This window comes from Pseudophryne corroboree, unplaced genomic scaffold (assembly GCF_028390025.1).
Source record: "Pseudophryne corroboree isolate aPseCor3 unplaced genomic scaffold, aPseCor3.hap2 scaffold_982, whole genome shotgun sequence".
Taxonomy (NCBI): Eukaryota; Metazoa; Chordata; class Amphibia; order Anura; family Myobatrachidae; genus Pseudophryne; species Pseudophryne corroboree.
The window spans coordinates 186,149-201,852 of record NW_026970562.1 but is presented as its reverse complement, the minus strand read 5'-3'; the positions used below and the strand labels follow the sequence as shown (position 1 = coordinate 201,852).

At 45.6% G+C, this 15,704-nt stretch overlaps 12 non-coding genes across 12 annotated transcripts; 7 read left to right on the top strand and 5 right to left on the bottom strand.

Moving 5' to 3' along the window:
• Positions 1-112: 112 nt before the first annotated feature.
• On the bottom strand, positions 113-276 carry LOC135048856 (U1 spliceosomal RNA). The gene has a single exon (XR_010240653.1). It is a non-coding gene; the product is annotated as a U1 spliceosomal RNA (small nuclear RNA).
• A 674-nt stretch (positions 277-950) lies between these two features.
• LOC135048755 (U1 spliceosomal RNA) lies at positions 951-1,113 on the bottom strand. Its single transcript, XR_010240558.1, has one exon. It is a non-coding gene; the product is annotated as a U1 spliceosomal RNA (small nuclear RNA).
• A 152-nt stretch (positions 1,114-1,265) lies between these two features.
• Positions 1,266-1,429, bottom strand: LOC135048840 (U1 spliceosomal RNA). The gene has a single exon (XR_010240634.1). It is a non-coding gene; the product is annotated as a U1 spliceosomal RNA (small nuclear RNA).
• A 144-nt stretch (positions 1,430-1,573) lies between these two features.
• LOC135048794 (U5 spliceosomal RNA) lies at positions 1,574-1,689 on the top strand. Its single transcript, XR_010240590.1, has one exon. It is a non-coding gene; the product is annotated as a U5 spliceosomal RNA (small nuclear RNA).
• A 270-nt stretch (positions 1,690-1,959) lies between these two features.
• Positions 1,960-2,076, top strand: LOC135048826 (U5 spliceosomal RNA). Its single transcript, XR_010240621.1, has one exon. It is a non-coding gene; the product is annotated as a U5 spliceosomal RNA (small nuclear RNA).
• A 286-nt stretch (positions 2,077-2,362) lies between these two features.
• Positions 2,363-2,475, top strand: LOC135048821 (U5 spliceosomal RNA). The gene has a single exon (XR_010240616.1). It is a non-coding gene; the product is annotated as a U5 spliceosomal RNA (small nuclear RNA).
• A 4,812-nt stretch (positions 2,476-7,287) lies between these two features.
• On the bottom strand, positions 7,288-7,450 carry LOC135048828 (U1 spliceosomal RNA). The gene has a single exon (XR_010240623.1). It is a non-coding gene; the product is annotated as a U1 spliceosomal RNA (small nuclear RNA).
• Positions 7,451-7,594: 144 nt separating this feature from the next.
• On the top strand, positions 7,595-7,710 carry LOC135048791 (U5 spliceosomal RNA). Its single transcript, XR_010240587.1, has one exon. It is a non-coding gene; the product is annotated as a U5 spliceosomal RNA (small nuclear RNA).
• Positions 7,711-7,980: 270 nt separating this feature from the next.
• On the top strand, positions 7,981-8,096 carry LOC135048810 (U5 spliceosomal RNA). Its single transcript, XR_010240606.1, has one exon. It is a non-coding gene; the product is annotated as a U5 spliceosomal RNA (small nuclear RNA).
• A 286-nt stretch (positions 8,097-8,382) lies between these two features.
• Positions 8,383-8,498, top strand: LOC135048785 (U5 spliceosomal RNA). The gene has a single exon (XR_010240581.1). It is a non-coding gene; the product is annotated as a U5 spliceosomal RNA (small nuclear RNA).
• Positions 8,499-8,773: 275 nt separating this feature from the next.
• On the top strand, positions 8,774-8,889 carry LOC135048816 (U5 spliceosomal RNA). Its single transcript, XR_010240612.1, has one exon. It is a non-coding gene; the product is annotated as a U5 spliceosomal RNA (small nuclear RNA).
• Positions 8,890-15,515: 6,626 nt separating this feature from the next.
• Positions 15,516-15,679, bottom strand: LOC135048848 (U1 spliceosomal RNA). The gene has a single exon (XR_010240643.1). It is a non-coding gene; the product is annotated as a U1 spliceosomal RNA (small nuclear RNA).
• Positions 15,680-15,704: the final 25 nt, after the last annotated feature.

Here is a 15,704-nt window from a genome sequence, read left to right as displayed (position 1 = left end):
CCCCTGTCAAGTGAAGGAGATCCAACTGAGGCAGCACAAAGGAACTCTCGAAAGAAGAACAAGGCTAGAGGAAGATCTGAGACAAAGAAATCTGACTTTTACCAGAGCTGACCAGAGGAAAGCACAAACACAGTCCACCACTACCACAAATAATGCAGTCGAGTTTCCCACATTTGGGGAAATCACAGGGGTCAGCATACCCAGAGTGCAATGAATGAACCGCACCCTGGGAGAACAATCTTCATAACAATGGTATCTCCTATGCAAAATAAGTATGATTTGGGATATGGCTGCGGAGGGCCGCTGCTCAGGCACATCTCTGTCAAGTAAAGGAGATTCAAATGAGGCAGCACAAGGGAACTCTCATCTGGGGACAACAACTGCAGGGAGAACACATATTTTCAGATGAACATGGGAGGGCAGAAGGCTGCCTAATAATGAAGCACCCCCAAACAACAAACCAAATGCAACAACTAGTGCAAGCATTCCTGGGGGAAGGCCTGCAGCAGATGGATTTGCATACGGTGATGTCATCCAAGCAGTGGGTCAAAGTTGGCTTCAACCCTCGTATGCATATGAAAAGAGAAAAGGGGCGTGCAGGGCATAGCGGCCTTTTGCGGCGCTTGGATGACCCCTAGTTCGCATTAAACACCTCCACCCTCCTTCGGTGTGGGGCTCATGTTGGCTATGCCCCAGCCCCTGAAGCATTCAAGCTGATTTCTTGCAGCAGCTGGGCACTGTAACAGCTCCAGAGCTGCTCTGTACGGCAAGTAAAAGGGTGTGGGCCCTGCAGCACTACCTGTAGTTTGCATTGTGCATTGGAAGGCACAAAATAAGCAGACAAGAGGAGAAGTCAGGATAGTGCACAAGGGTATAAAAGGGAGGGGCTCATGAAAAAAGAAGTGGAAACAGACAGCAAACTAGGCTGGAGAGAGACCTGAGACAAAGAGATCTGAATTATACGAGAGCCGACCAGGGGAAACACAAATTATGCAGTCAAGCTTCCCACATTTGGGGAAATCGCAGGGGCACCACACCCAGAGTGCAATGGGTGAGCCTTGCCCTGGGAGAAGCACCTTCATGATCATAGTATCTCACCTGGCAGGTAAGTAGGAGTTGGGCTAGAGCTGGGGAGGGTCGCTACTCGGGCACCCCCCTGTCAAGTGAAAGAGATCCAACTTAGGCAGCACAAGGGAACTCTCGAAAGAAGAACAAGGCTAGAGAAAGATCTGAGACAAATAAATCTGACTTTTACCAGAGCTGACTAGAGGAAAGCACAAACACAGTCCCCCACTACCACAAATAATGCAGTCGAGTTTCCCACATTTGGGGAAATCACAGGGGTCAGCATACCCAGAATGCAATGAATGAACCTCACCCTGGGAGAACAATCTTCATGACCATGGTATCGCCTATGCAAAATAAGTATGATTTGGGATAGGGCTGGGGAGGGCCGCTGCTCAGGCACATCTCTGTCAAGTAAAGGAGATTCAGCTGAGGCAGCACAAGGGAACTCTCATCTGGGGACAACAACTGCAGGGAGAACACATATTTTCAGATAAAAATCTTGGTCATGCTCTGGTTTCTCTTCAGAACGAACAAATCTTTCGCCTCTTACTAAAGATTTCCGTGGAGAGGAGCAAAACCGAGTTTTATCTCAATTTTTGCATGCCCCATCTTTTTGGGGTTTCTTTTACCGGTTTAAAGATAGAATGAGTGTGCTTTAATGTAAGCTCATTTGCATAGAAATGACAGTAAATGTTTATTTATGTTCAAACAGAACTTTCTTGACAATGCTACTTGCTTTAAAGATCTGGGAGCACATGGAATACAGTACAAACCATGCTTATAGCAAGGAGAAGCCAGGTGAGAAATCTGCTTTCTTTCAAATTGGGCGCTCACTTTGATCTGAATGAGGACTGCTGGCACAGCACTCAGGCGACAGGTGGAATCTTGGTCATGCTCTGGTTTCTCTTCAGAATGAACAAATCTTTCGCCTTTTATTAAAGATTATCCGTGGAGAGGAGCAAAACTGAGTTTTATCTCAATTTTTGCATGCCCCATATTATTGGGGTTTCTTTTATCAGTTTAAAGACAGAACGAGTGTGCTTTCTTGTTAGCTTTAATGTAAGTTTATTTGCATAACAATGACAATAAATGTCTGTTTCTTTTCAAGCAGAACTTTCTTGACCATACTAATTGCTTGAAAGATCTGGGAGCACATGGAAAAGAGTACAAACCATGTTTATAGCAAGGGGAAGCCTGGTGAGAAATCTGCTTTCTTTCTTTCAAATTGGGTGCTCACTTTGAGCTGAATGAGGACTGCTGGCATGGCACTCAGGCGACAGGTGGAATCTTGGTCATGCTCTGGTTTCTCTTCAGAACGAACAAATCTTTCGCCTTTTACTAAAGATTTCCGTGGAGAGGAGCAAAACTGAGTTTTATCTCAATTTTTGCATGCCCCATATCATACCTCCCAACTGTCCCGATTTTCGCGGGACAGTCCCGTTTTTTGGGGACTGTCCCGCTGTCCCACCTGCGGGCCGCAGTGTCCCGCGGTGGGGAGGACAGTTGGGAGGCTCTGTCTGTCGCTGCCCTGCTTAGCAGAGCAGCGGTGAATAGTCGCTGTGCGCACAGCGTCTATTCACTGAAGTCAGAGGGAGAGGTGGCATGCCAGCGGCTCACAGAGCGCTGGGCATGCCCCCTCAGTGCAGAAAACGGGGGCGTGACTCGCGATCGCGGGTCCTCCCGCGAAGCCATGCCCCTTTTTACTTAGGCCACGCCCTTTTTGGGAGCGCGTGCGACTTCGCCGCGCGTGTGTCCCTCTTTGCGAGCCGACAAAGTTGGGAGGTATGCCCATATTATTGGGGTTTCTTTTATCAGTTTAAAGACAGAACGAGTGTGCTTTCTGGTTAGCTTTAATGTAAGTTTATTTGCATAACAATGACAGTAAATGTTTGTTTCTTTTCAAACAGAACTTTCTTGACCATGCTACTTGCTTGAAAGATCTGGGAGCACATGGAAAACAGTACAAACCATGCAGTATCACAAGAGCCTTTATTTGATCTTTCATGAAGATAGAGCAGAATTGAGGACACGTCAACAATTTCTGCCGAAGGTGGTTCATCTTTCCACATGGTGCCTTTGGCCACTGACACCTTCGTTGAGTCAAAGTCTCTGGCTGTGGTCAGAACTTTGAAAATTTATGTCACCAGAACGGTTCAGATTAGGAAAACAGAGGCTCTGTTTGTCCTGTATGCTCCCAACAGGATTGGGTGTCCTGCTTCCATGTAGACCATTATGCGCTGGATCTGTGGTAAGATTCAGCATGCTCATTCCATGGCAGGATTGCCGTTACTGAATTAGGTGAAGACCCATTCTACTAGAAAGGTGGGTTCATCCTGGGCAGCTGGTCGGGGAGTCTCGGCATTGCAACTTTGCCGAGCAGCTATTTAGTAAACACTTTTGCTAAGTTTTACAAGTTTGATACCTTGGCCGATGATAACCTCAAGTTGGGTCATTCGGTGCTGCAGAGTCGTACGCACTCTTCCACCCGTTCAAGAGCTTTGGTATAACCCCATGGTTCTTAATGTGACCCCAGCATCCTCTAGGTCGTATGAGAAAATAGGATTTTAATACCTACCGGTAAATCCTTTTCTCTTAGTCTGTAGAGGATGCTGGGCACCCGTCCCAGTCCATACTGTGTCTGCAGTTATTACTTGTGGTTATACACATGTTGTGTTATGGTTCTGGTCAGCTTTTTGCTGCAATTATTCATGCCGTTGGCTTGTGTTCTGTTGAATGCCACGTTCTGCGGCATGCTTAAGGTGTGAGCTGGTAAGATGCTCACCTTAGTTTAACAATAAATCCTTTCCTCGAAATGTCCGTCTCCATGGGCACAGTTCCTATAACTGGAGTCTGGAGGAGGGGCATAGAGGGAGGAGCCAGTTCACACCCTTTGATAGTCTTAAAGTGCCCATGTCTCTTGCGGATCCCGTCTATACCCCATGGTTCTTAATGTGACCCCAGCATCCTCTACGGACTAAGAGAAAAGGATGCCCTTGCGCACTATCCTGACTTCTCCTCCCGTCTGCTTACTTTGTGCCTTCCAACGCACAATGCAAACTACAGGTGGTGCTGCAGGGCCCACACCCTTTTACTTGCCTTACAGAACAGCTCTGGAGCTGTTACAGTGCCCAGCTGCTGCAAGAAATCAGCTTGAATGCTTCAGGGGATGGGGCATGGCCAACATGAGCCCCACACCAAAGGAGGGTGGGGGTGTTTAATGAGAACTAGGGGTCATCCAAGCACTGCAAAAGGCCGCCATGCCCTGCACGCCCCTTTTCTCTTTTCATATGCAGATGAGGGTTCCAGCCAACTTTGGCCCACTGCTTGAATAACATCACTGTATGCAAATCCGTCTGCTGCAGACCTTCCCCCAGGAAGGCTTGTACTAGATGTTGCATATGGTTTGATATTTGATGGTGCTTCAGTATTAGGCAGCCTTCCACCCTCCCATGTTCATCTGAACAGATGTGGTCTCCCTGCAGTTGTTGTCCCCAGACGAGAGTTCCCTTGTGCTTCCTCAGTTGAATCTCCTTAACTTGACGGGGGAGGGGCTGCCCGAGCAGCCACCCTCCCCAGCCCTATCCCAACTCATACTTATTTTGCATATGAGATCTCTTGATCATGAAGATTGTTCTCACAGGGTGAGGTTCATCCATTATATTTTAAAATAGAAAGGTACAAATTACATATTTGAATTGCATTTATGTGCTGGATTCAAATGTCCCCCCCCCCCTTCCTTTCTCAATTGTGCCCGTCAGCAGCTATTCTAAGGTTGCTGCCAATGGGTGTGACACATTAATTTCTTCTGTGGGGTACACTGGACTCCACAAGGATTCACATTGGGGTGTAGAGTAGGATCTTGATCTGAGGCACCAACCGGCTCAAAGCTTTTGACTGTTCCCAAGATGCTCAGTGCATTCTCCTCTATAACCCCGCTTCCATGAACAGGGAGCTCAGTTTGTAGTTGGTGCCTTCAGTAGCAGGCCACTTAACAGGGGCCTGCCTCAGGCAGCCTATTCTTAGCTATAAATTTTGACAAGAAAAGAAGAACTTGTTTTATGAGAATCTACAAGGGCTGCAGCAGGCTAGGTCTAATAGACATCTTTACTGCAGCTTCATCACTCCCAGCGGCGCTGTATACTCCCGTGCCCTGGTTGCTGGGTCACTGCAGCGGAGGGTCCGGTTTCATCCTAAGGTCAGTCACACACACACCACCCTTCCGGATCACGAGGCCGCTGATGAAGGGGAGCGTGGCCGTAGGGGGTGGACCGTGTGCGCACTGGCGTGGACACTGATTACTGGGCAGCCGCTCCACTAGCCACCAGGTACAGTTAAGGAGCACAGGTCTGGGGGTTTTTCTCCTATATTAACCCAATTTTGTACTGCCCGCAGCGCATTGTGATAGGTAATAGGGCCTGATTCAGGTTGGATTGCAATCACAATAAGCGATCCAACTGCAAAAATTGCTAAGAGCATACGCATGTGCCTGCATTTTCTGCGGCACCCCGCAGAGAATGCGATCGCCTCTGCCTGTCAATCGGGGCGGGGGGGGATAGGTGGGTCAGCAACACTCCATTTCCAAGTCAGGGATGGAGCGGTGCGGGGGCAAGGCTTCAAAATGGGGTCTGCAACGGAGTAGACACAGGGGGCGTGGTCACAGCGGCTGTATGACATCACATTCAGCCGCTGTGATCACAAAAATGGTGGCGGCTTCCTGCGCGCACATACAGTCTGCACCAGCAGGAGGCTACACCATTTTTTATGATCACGCTGAACTGCAGTGCGACTGCAATTACAGCATGGTCAAGAAGGGAGGCGTCATGCTGGGTGGCCATGCCCTTTCACTGTGCAGGAGCCAGCACCGCTCACACACTAGTCCCCGGGTGCAGCCCCCAACCCCCGGGACACCCGGAGCAACAAAATGTAGATTCAGGCCACCAGGCCACGCCCCTACCTATGAAACCATGCCTCCTTTTTACCATTGCGCTGCTTATCTGCGCGCACTGCATTACAATCTCCCTCGCCACCTCTCTGGGTGTCACCAGTGATAGTGACACCTCTGCCATGCTTGTAGCAGCTGGTCCTAAGATCTACGCCTCAAGCCCTGAGTGTTTGCCCTTGTGACTTGTTGATCATCATAGCGAAGCAGATGCTTACAGAAAACTGCAGGGGCTTAGATTGAAAATAAAAAAATTGATTGGTATAAGGTAGAGAGGAGCGGGTTCGGTTCTCCGAGAACCGAATTCCCCACGAACTCCACGTTGTTTACACTGGTCCGAGGCAGGCTCGGTTGTTCCCGCCTGACTCGCAAAACCTGAACAAGGGAAAATGTCATCATCCCGCTGTCGGATTCTCGCGAGATTCGGATTCCATATAAAGAGCTGCGCGTTGCCGCCATTTTTACTCGTGCATTGAAGAGAGAGCGGAATGGACGTGGCTATGTTCTCTCAGTGGAAATCTCAATATCAGTGCTCAGTATCAGTGGTTACTTATTGCTGCTCAGTAATACTAGTAGTGTGTCTCTCCTGCTCAGTGTCAGTTCTCAGTAGTATCCTCATCAGTGCTCAGTATCACTGCTCATTGTCTTGTGCTGCATTGTGGTGCTCAGCATACTACAGTACATTACTAATAGTCCAGTGCTGCATCTTGCTGCTCAGTGTCAGTTCTAGTATCCTCATCAGTGCTCACTATCACTGTTCATTGCATTTTGGTTTTCTGTATACTACAGTAACATAGTAATATAGTAACATATAGTAACATAGTTTTTGAGGTTGAATAGAGGCAAATTGCCCATCGTGTTCAACCTGTTTTAAGTTGTGATGATTCTACATACTTGCTGAATAATGTTTTATGACTAGTTAGCTACTATAACTCATGTTACCCCCGGATTAACCATGTTGATATTTTAAGTATTATAACCTTAGATAGCTTTTTCATTCAGAAATGTATCCATTCCTTTTTTAAATCCAATTACAGAGTCCGCCATTACCACCTTCCCTGGCAGGGAATTCCACATCCTGATTGCCCTAACAGTGAAGATCATAGTATCTCACCTGGCAGGTAAGTAGGAGTTGGGCTAGAGCTGTGGAGGATTGCTGCTCGGGCACCCCCTGTCAAGTGAAGGAGATCCAACTGAGGCAGCACAAGGGAACTCTCGAAAGAAGAACAAGGCTAGAGGAAGATCTGAGACAAAGAAATCTGACTTTTACCAGAGCTGACCAGAGGAAAGCACAAACACAGTCCCCCACTACCACAAATAATGCAGTCGAGTTTCCCACATTGGGGAAATCACAGGGGTCAGCATACCCAGAATGCAATGAATGAACCTCACCCTGGGAGAACAATCTTCATGACCATGGTATCTCCTATGCAAAATAAGTATGATTTGGGATAGGGCTGGGGAGGGCCACTGCTCAGGCACATCTCTGTCAAGTAAAGGAGATTCAACTGAGGCAGCACAAGGGAACTCTCATCTGGGGACAACAACTGCAGGGAGAACACATATTTTCAGATGAAAATCTTGGTCATGCTCTGGCTTCTCTTCAGAACGAACAAATCTTTCGCCTTTTACTAAAGATTTCCGTGGAGAGGAGCAAAACTGAGTTTTACCTCAATTTTTGCATGCCCCATCTTTTTGGATTTTCTTTTATCGGTTTAAAGATAGAATGAGTGTGCTTTAATGAAAGCTCATTTGCATAGAAATTACAGTAAATGTTTGTTTCTTTTCAAACAGAACTTTCTTGACCATGCTACTTGCTTGAAAGATCTGGGAGCACATGGAATACAGTACAAACCATGCTTATAGCAAGGAGAAGCCAGGTGAGAAATCTGCTTTCTTTCAAATTGGGCGCTCACTTTGATCTGAATGAGGACTGCTGGCATGGCACTCAGGCGACAGGTGGAATATTGGTCATGCTCTGGTTTCTCTTCAGAATGAACAAATCTTTCGCCATTTATTAAAGATTTCCGTGGAGAGGAGCAAAACTGAGTTTTATCTCAATTTTTGCATGCCCCATATTATTGGGGTTTCTTTTATCAGTTTAAGGACAGAATGAGTGTGCTTTCTTGTTGGCTTTAATGTAAGTTTATTTGTATAACAATGACAGTAAATGTCTGTTTCTTTTCAAACAGAACTTTCTTGACCATGCTACTTGCTTGAAAGATCTGGGAGCACATGGAAAAGAGTACAAACCATGCTTATAGCAAGGGGAAGCCTGGTGAGAAATCTGCTTTCTTTCTTTCAAATTGGGTGCTCACTTTGAGCTGAATGAGGACTGCTGGCATGGCACTCAGGCGACAGGTGGAATCTTGGTCATGCTCTGGTTTCTCTTCAGAACGAACAAATCTTTCGCCTTTTACTAAAGATTTCCGTGGAGAGGAGCAAAACTGAGTTTTATCTCAAATTTTGCATTCCCCATCTTATTGGGGTTTTATTTTATCTGTTTAAAGATAGAACGAGTGTGCTTTAATGTAAGCTCATTTGCATAGAAATGACAGTAAATGTTTGTTTCTTTTCAAACAGAACTTTCTTGACTATACTAATTGCTTGAAAGATCTGGGAACACATGGAAAAGAGTACAAACCATGTTTATAGCTAGGGGAAGCCTGGTGAGAAATCTGCTATCTTTCTTTCAAATTGGGTGCTCACTTTGAGCTCAATGAGAACTGCTGGCATGGCACTCAGGCGACAGGTGGAATCTTGGTCATGCTCTGGTTTCTCTTCAGAACTAACAAATATTTCGCCTTTTATTAAAGATTTCCGTGGAGAGGAGCAAAACTGAGTTTTATCTCAATTTTTGCATGCCCCATATTATTGGGGTTTCTTTTATCAGTTTAAAGACAGAACGAGTGTGCTTTCTTGTTAGCTTTAATGTAAGTTGCCATAGATGCAGTGAAACACACGTGTAGGGCACGGCGTGTCCGCGTGTATTTGACTCATGTGAAATGTTATAAAACAAAAATATATGATTATGATGTTAGCTGTTAGTCTCCACTAATAGGGAATAGAAGCTGAGCTATAAGAAAGGAATACACTAGATATGATGTCACTTAGCAGATACAATGTCTAAAGTGCATACAGATAGCTACTAATAACTCTTGATAAGAAAGTATATCAGTGTGGGTATATTTATATGATGGGATATTGGGACTAGTGAATATATATCACTCCTGCTGTCCAGATTGGCAATAACCAGACAATTATGATAAGAGTAGAGATGTCACATGGGCTGCTATAGATATTAATTTAATGCTGTATGTGTCATTTGTTACAAATGGATACATTTTCTATGAGTCAGCCTAGCAGCTGCATGTTCTAACAGAACACTATCCTCACACAGAATCTGCTAACCTTGAGATAACTAAATGACAGTGTGTAACAGTCTCTTTACTATAAGACTGTTACAAAGTAATATATATATTTGAAGTCAGTCTAGCAGCTGTGTGTTCCAGCAGTTTATAAGACAAAGAAAATCTCCTATTGTGGAATCTAGACACATGGGACTGCTGGCCTGTGTCATACTATTTCTATGTAATACCAGTAACATGTATATAACTGTTACATAATTGTTACAAATGGATAAATCTTTGAGTCAGCCTAGCAGCTGCATGTCCTAACAGGACACCATAAATCCTTTACAGTGTAACAAATTGATTGGTAACACTTAAAGGCTGGAGAGCAGTTATATGCCTTACTAGCATACTCAATATACCACATTATTACACCAGTTACCACGATTATTGACAGCGCATTTGATATATTATATTACCCTCACACTGAGTCTGTTTACCTTTAGATAACTAAGTGACCGAATATGTAACAGTTTCTCTATCATAAGACTGTTACAAAGTGAGATAGATATATTTGGAAGTCAGTCAAACAGCTGTGTGTTTCAGCGGTTTATAAGAAAATTCCTCATTGTGGAATCTGGACCACTAAGGGTTATTATATATATAGCACATGGAATTGCCACATCTCCCTATATGATAATTTCATTACACTGTAACATAATAAGAATTAACTCTTTAACAGTGTAAATAGAGAGTAATGAATCTCTGACACATGGAATATATTATTTCTTAGATGAATTGGATAAACCATTATGACAGACACTTTGCTTCCTAATAAGAATTGAGGTGGCTATACCTCTAAGGAAAGCATTATTGCCTACGCCTAGATCAGATTAAATAAGATCTGGCTGAATATATGAAGGAAGGTTGCTATTTATATGAGAATTGGAATTGCTATATTCCTTAAGGCAACCCCACCGATTGATATATGTTGTCAATTAAGTATATCTGAACGGCTATATCTGGACCAGATTTAATAAGATCTGGCTGATTATATGAAGGAGGGCTGCTATTTATATTGGAATTGCCATATTCCTTAAGGCAACCGCACCTGTTGGTATATCTCGCCAATTAACTATATCTAAACAGCTAAATTAAAGCTATTCATCATTTTTTTAGTTTGGATATTAATAAATATGATCTTTCCATGATGCATAGAGATTTCCCTATCAAGTGATTCCTTATCCGATATAGAAAGCTATCCCCCTGTGGTATTGAATTTAGGAATATAGTCTTAGGGGACACAGAGAAATAAGTGATCCCCATCTACCTAAGCACCCCACAAATTGGAGGTTAGCTTACCGGTTATACTCAATCACCCCCACAAATTCGCCAATGGGGATGGCTTCCCGGGAGGTAACCCCTATTGAGTGAAGGGAGTATATAGGATACGACCCAGTGGTACCTGACGACATAGATACTAACAGCTATTTAATAACATTACGCTAGAAAGTGATTATTAGCAACATATATATCTATATAAACAACCCCGCCAGGGTTGTGCCTTCAAAAATAATCACACACGGACACGCTTTTTAAACCTTTTTTTCACATCTCTTTATTCTTCTTATGCACATGTATGTTAGTTCTGTGATTTTAACCTTTATGTTTCACTGCAGTTTGGGATAATAATATTAATATTTATCCAATTTTAATACATACTTAATAAAGGTTATATTTTATGATTCATTCATTCTGTCCAGTGCGTCAACAGTGCAGATTTCTTCTTGTTTTTTCTCCCAAATTCTATAACAATGACAGTAAATGTTGTTTCTTTTCAAACAGAACTTTCTTGACCATGCTACTTGCTTGAAAGATCTGGGAGCACATGGAAAACAGTACAAACCATGCAGTATCACAAGAGCCTTTATTTGATCTTTCATGAAGATAGAGCAGAATTGAGGACACGTCAACAATTTCTGCCGAAGGTGGTTCATCTTTCCACATGGTGCCTTTGGCCACTGACACCTTCGTTGAGTCAAAGTCTCTGGCTGTGGTCAGAACTTTGAAAATTTATGTCACCAGAACGGTTCAGATTAGGAAAACAGAGGCTCTGTTTGTCCTGTATGCTCCCAACAGGATTGGGTGTCCTGCTTCCATGTAGACCATTATGCGCTGGATCTGTGGTAAGATTCAGCATGCTCATTCCATGGCAGGATTGCCGTTACTGAATTAGGTGAAGACCCATTCTACTAGAAAGGTGGGTTCATCCTGGGCAGCTGGTCGGGGAGTCTCGGCATTGCAACTTTGCCGAGCAGCTATTTAGTAAACACTTTTGCTAAGTTTTACAAGTTTGATACCTTGGCTGATGATAACCTCAAGTTGGGTCATTCGGTGCTGCAGAGTCGTACGCACTCTCCCACCCGTTCAAGAGCTTTGGTATAACCCCATGGTTCTTAATGTGACCCCAGCATCCTCTAGGTCGTATGAGAAAATAGGATTTTAATACCTACCGGTAAATCCTTTTCTCTTAGTCCGTAGAGGATGCTGGGTACCCGTCCCAGTCCATACTGTGTCTGCAGTTATTACTTGTGGTTATACACATGTTATGTTATGGTTCTGGTCAGCTTTTTGCTGCAATTGTTCATGCCGTTGGCTTGTGTTCTGTTGAATGCCACGTTCTGCGGCATGCTTAAGGTGTGAGCTGGTAAGATGCTCACCTTAGTTTAACAATAAATCCTTTCCTCGAAATGTCCGTCTCCCTGGGCACAGTTCCTATAACTGGAGTCTGGAGGAGGGGCATAGAGGGAGGAGCCAGTTCACACCCTTTGAAAGTCTTAAAGTGCCCATGTCTCTTGCGGATCCCGTCTATACCCCATGGTTCTTAATGTGACCCCAGCATCCTCTACGGACTAAGAGAAAAGGATGCCCTTGCGCACTATCCTGACTTCTCCTCCCGTCTGCTTACTTTGTGCCTTCCAACGCACAATGCGAACTACAGGTGGTGCTGCAGGGCCCACACCCTTTTACTTGCCTTACAGAACAGCTCTGGAGCTGTTACAGTGCCCAGCTGCTGCAAGAAATCAGCTTGAATGCTTCAGGGGATGGGGCATGGCCAACATGAGCCCCACACCAAAGGAGGGTGGGGGTGTTTAATGCGAACTAGGGGTCATCCAAGCACCGCAAAAGGCCGCCATGCCCTGCATGCCCCTTTTCTCTTTTCATATGCAGATGAGGGTTCCAGCCAACTTTGGCCCACATCTTGGATGACATCACCGTATGCAAATCCGTCTTCTGCAGACCTTCCCCCAGGAATGCTTGTACTAGTTGTTGCATATGGTTTGATATTTGATGGTGCTTCAATATTAGGCAGCCTTCCACCCTCCCATGTTCATCTGAACAGATGTGGTCTCCCTGCAGTTGTTGTCCCCAGACGAGAGTTCCCTTGTGCGTCCTCAGTTGAATCTCCTTAACTTGACGGGGGAGGGGCTGCCCGAGCAGCCACCCTCCCCAGCCCTATCCCAACTCATACTTATTTTGCATATGAGATCTCTTGATCATGAAGATTGTTCTCACAGGGTGAGGTTCATCCATTATATTTTAAAATAGGAAGGTACAAATTACATATTTGAATTGCATCTATGTGCTGGATTCAAATGTCCCCCCCCCCCTTCCTTTCTCAATTGTGCCCGTCAGCAGCTATTCTAAGGTTGCTGCCAATGGGTGTGACACATTAATTTCTTCTGTGGGGTACACTGGACTCCACAAGGATTCACATTGGGGTGTAGAGTAGGATCTTGATCTGAGGCACCAACCGGCTCAAAGCTTTTGACTGTTCCCAAGATGCTCAGCGCATCCTCCTCTATAACCCCGCTTCCATGAACAGGGAGCTCAGTTTGTAGTTGGTGCCTTCAGTAGCAGGCCACTTAACAGGGGCCTGCCTCAGGCAGCCTATTCTTAGCTATTAATTTTGACAAGAAAAGAAGAACTTGTTTTATGAGAATCTACAAGGGCTGCAGCAGGCTAGGTCTAATAGACATCTTTACTGCAGCTTCATCACTCCCAGCGGCGCTGTATACTCCCGTGCCCTGGTTGCTGGGTCACTGCAGCGGAGGCTCCAGTTTCTTCCTAAGGTCAGTCACACACACACCGCCCTTCCGGATCACGAGGCCGCTGATGAAGGGGAGCGTGGCCGTAGGGGGTGGACCGTGTGCGCACTGGCGTGGACACTGATTACTGGGCAGCCGCTCCACTAGCCACCAGGTACAGTTAAGGAGCACAGGTCTGGGAGTTTTACTCCTATATTAACCCAATTTTGTACTGCCCGCAGCGCATTGTGATAGGTAATAGGGCCTGATTCAGGTTGGAATGCAATCACAATAAGCGATCCAACTGCAAAAATTGCTAACAGCATACGCATGTGCCTGCATTTTCTGCGGCACCCCGCAGAGAATGCGATCGCCTCTGCCTGTCAATCGGGGCGGGGGGGGGAGAGGGGGGTCAGCAACACTCCATTTCCAAGTCAGGGATGGAGCGGTGCGGGGGCAAGGCTTCAAAATGGGGTCTGCAACGGAGGAGACACAGGGGGCGTGGTCACAGCGGCTGTATGACATCACATTCAGCCGCTGTGATCACAAAAATGGTGGCGGCTTCCTGCGCGCACATACAGTCTGCACCAGCAGGAGGCTACACCATTTTTTATGATCACGCTGAACTGCAGTGCGACTGCAATTACAGCATGGTCAAGAATGGAGGCGTCATGCTGGGTGGCCATGCCCTGTCACTGTGCAGGAGCCAGCACCGCACACACACTAGTCCCCGGGTGCAGCCCCCAACCCCCGGGACACCCGGAGCAACAAAATGTAGATTCAGGCCACCAGGCCACGCCCCTACCTATGAAACCATGCCTCCTTTTTACCATTGCGCTGCTTATCTGCGCGCACTGCATTACAATCTCCTTCGCCACCTCTCTGGGTGTCACCAGTGATAGTGACACCTCTGCCATGCTTGTAGCAGCTGGTCCTAAGATCTACGCCTCAAGCCCTGAGTGTTTGCCCTTGTGACTTGTTGATCATCATAGCGAAGCATATGCTTACAGAAAACTGCAGGGGCTTAGATTGAAAATAAAAAAATTGATGGGTATAAGGTAGAGAGGAGCGGGTTCGGTTCTCCGAGAACCGAATTCCCGACGAACTCCACGTGGTTTACACTGGTCCGAGGCAGGCTCGGTTGTTCCCGCCTGACTCGGAAAACCTGAACAAGGGAAAATGTCATCATCCCGCTGTCGGATTCTCTCGAGATTCGGATTCCATATAAAGAGCTGCGCGTTGCCGCCATTTTTACTCGTGCATTGAAGAGAGAGCGGAGAGGACGTGGCTATGTTCTCTCAGTGGAAATCTCAATATCAGTGCTCAGTATCAGTGGTTACTTATTGCTGCTCAGTAATACTAGTAGTGTGTCTCTCCTGCTCAGTGTCAGTTCTCAGTAGTATCCTCATCAGTGCTCAGTATCACTGCTCATTGTCTTGTGCTGCATTGTGGTGCTCAGCATACTACAGTACATTACTAATAGTCCAGTGCTGCATCTTGCTGCTCAGTGTCAGTTCTAGTATCCTCATCAGTGCTCACTATCACTGCTCATTACATTGTGGTGTTCTGTATACTACAGTAACATAGTAATATAGTAACATATAGTAACATAGTTTTTGAGGTTGAATAGAGGCAAATTGCCCATCGTGTTCAACCTGTTTTAAGTTGTGATGATTCTACATACTTGCTGAATAATGTTTTATGACTAGTTAGCTACTATAACTCATGTTACCCCCGGATTAACCATGTTGATATTTTAAGTATTATAACATTGGATAGCTTTTTCATTCAGAAATGTATCCATTCCTTTTTTAAATCCAATTACAGAGTCCGCCATTACCACCTTCCCTGGCAGGGAATTCCACATCCTGATTGCCCTAACAGTGAACATCATAGTATCTCACCTGGCAGGTAAGTAGGAGTTGGGCTAGAGCTGTGGAGGATTGCTGCTCGGGCACCCCCTGTCAAGTGAAGGAGATCCAACTGAGGCAGCACAAGAGAACTCTCGAAAGAAGAACAAGGCTAGAGGAAGATCTGAGACAAAGAAATCTGACTTTTACCAGAGCTGACCAGAGGAAAGCACAAACGCAGTCCCCCACAACCACAAATAATGCAGTCGAGTTTCCCACATTTGGGGAAATCACAGGGGTCAGCATACCCAGAGTGCAATGAATGAACCTCACCCTGGGAGAACAATCTTCATGACCATGGTATCTCCTATGCAAAATAAGTATGATTTGGGATAGGGCTGGGGAGGGC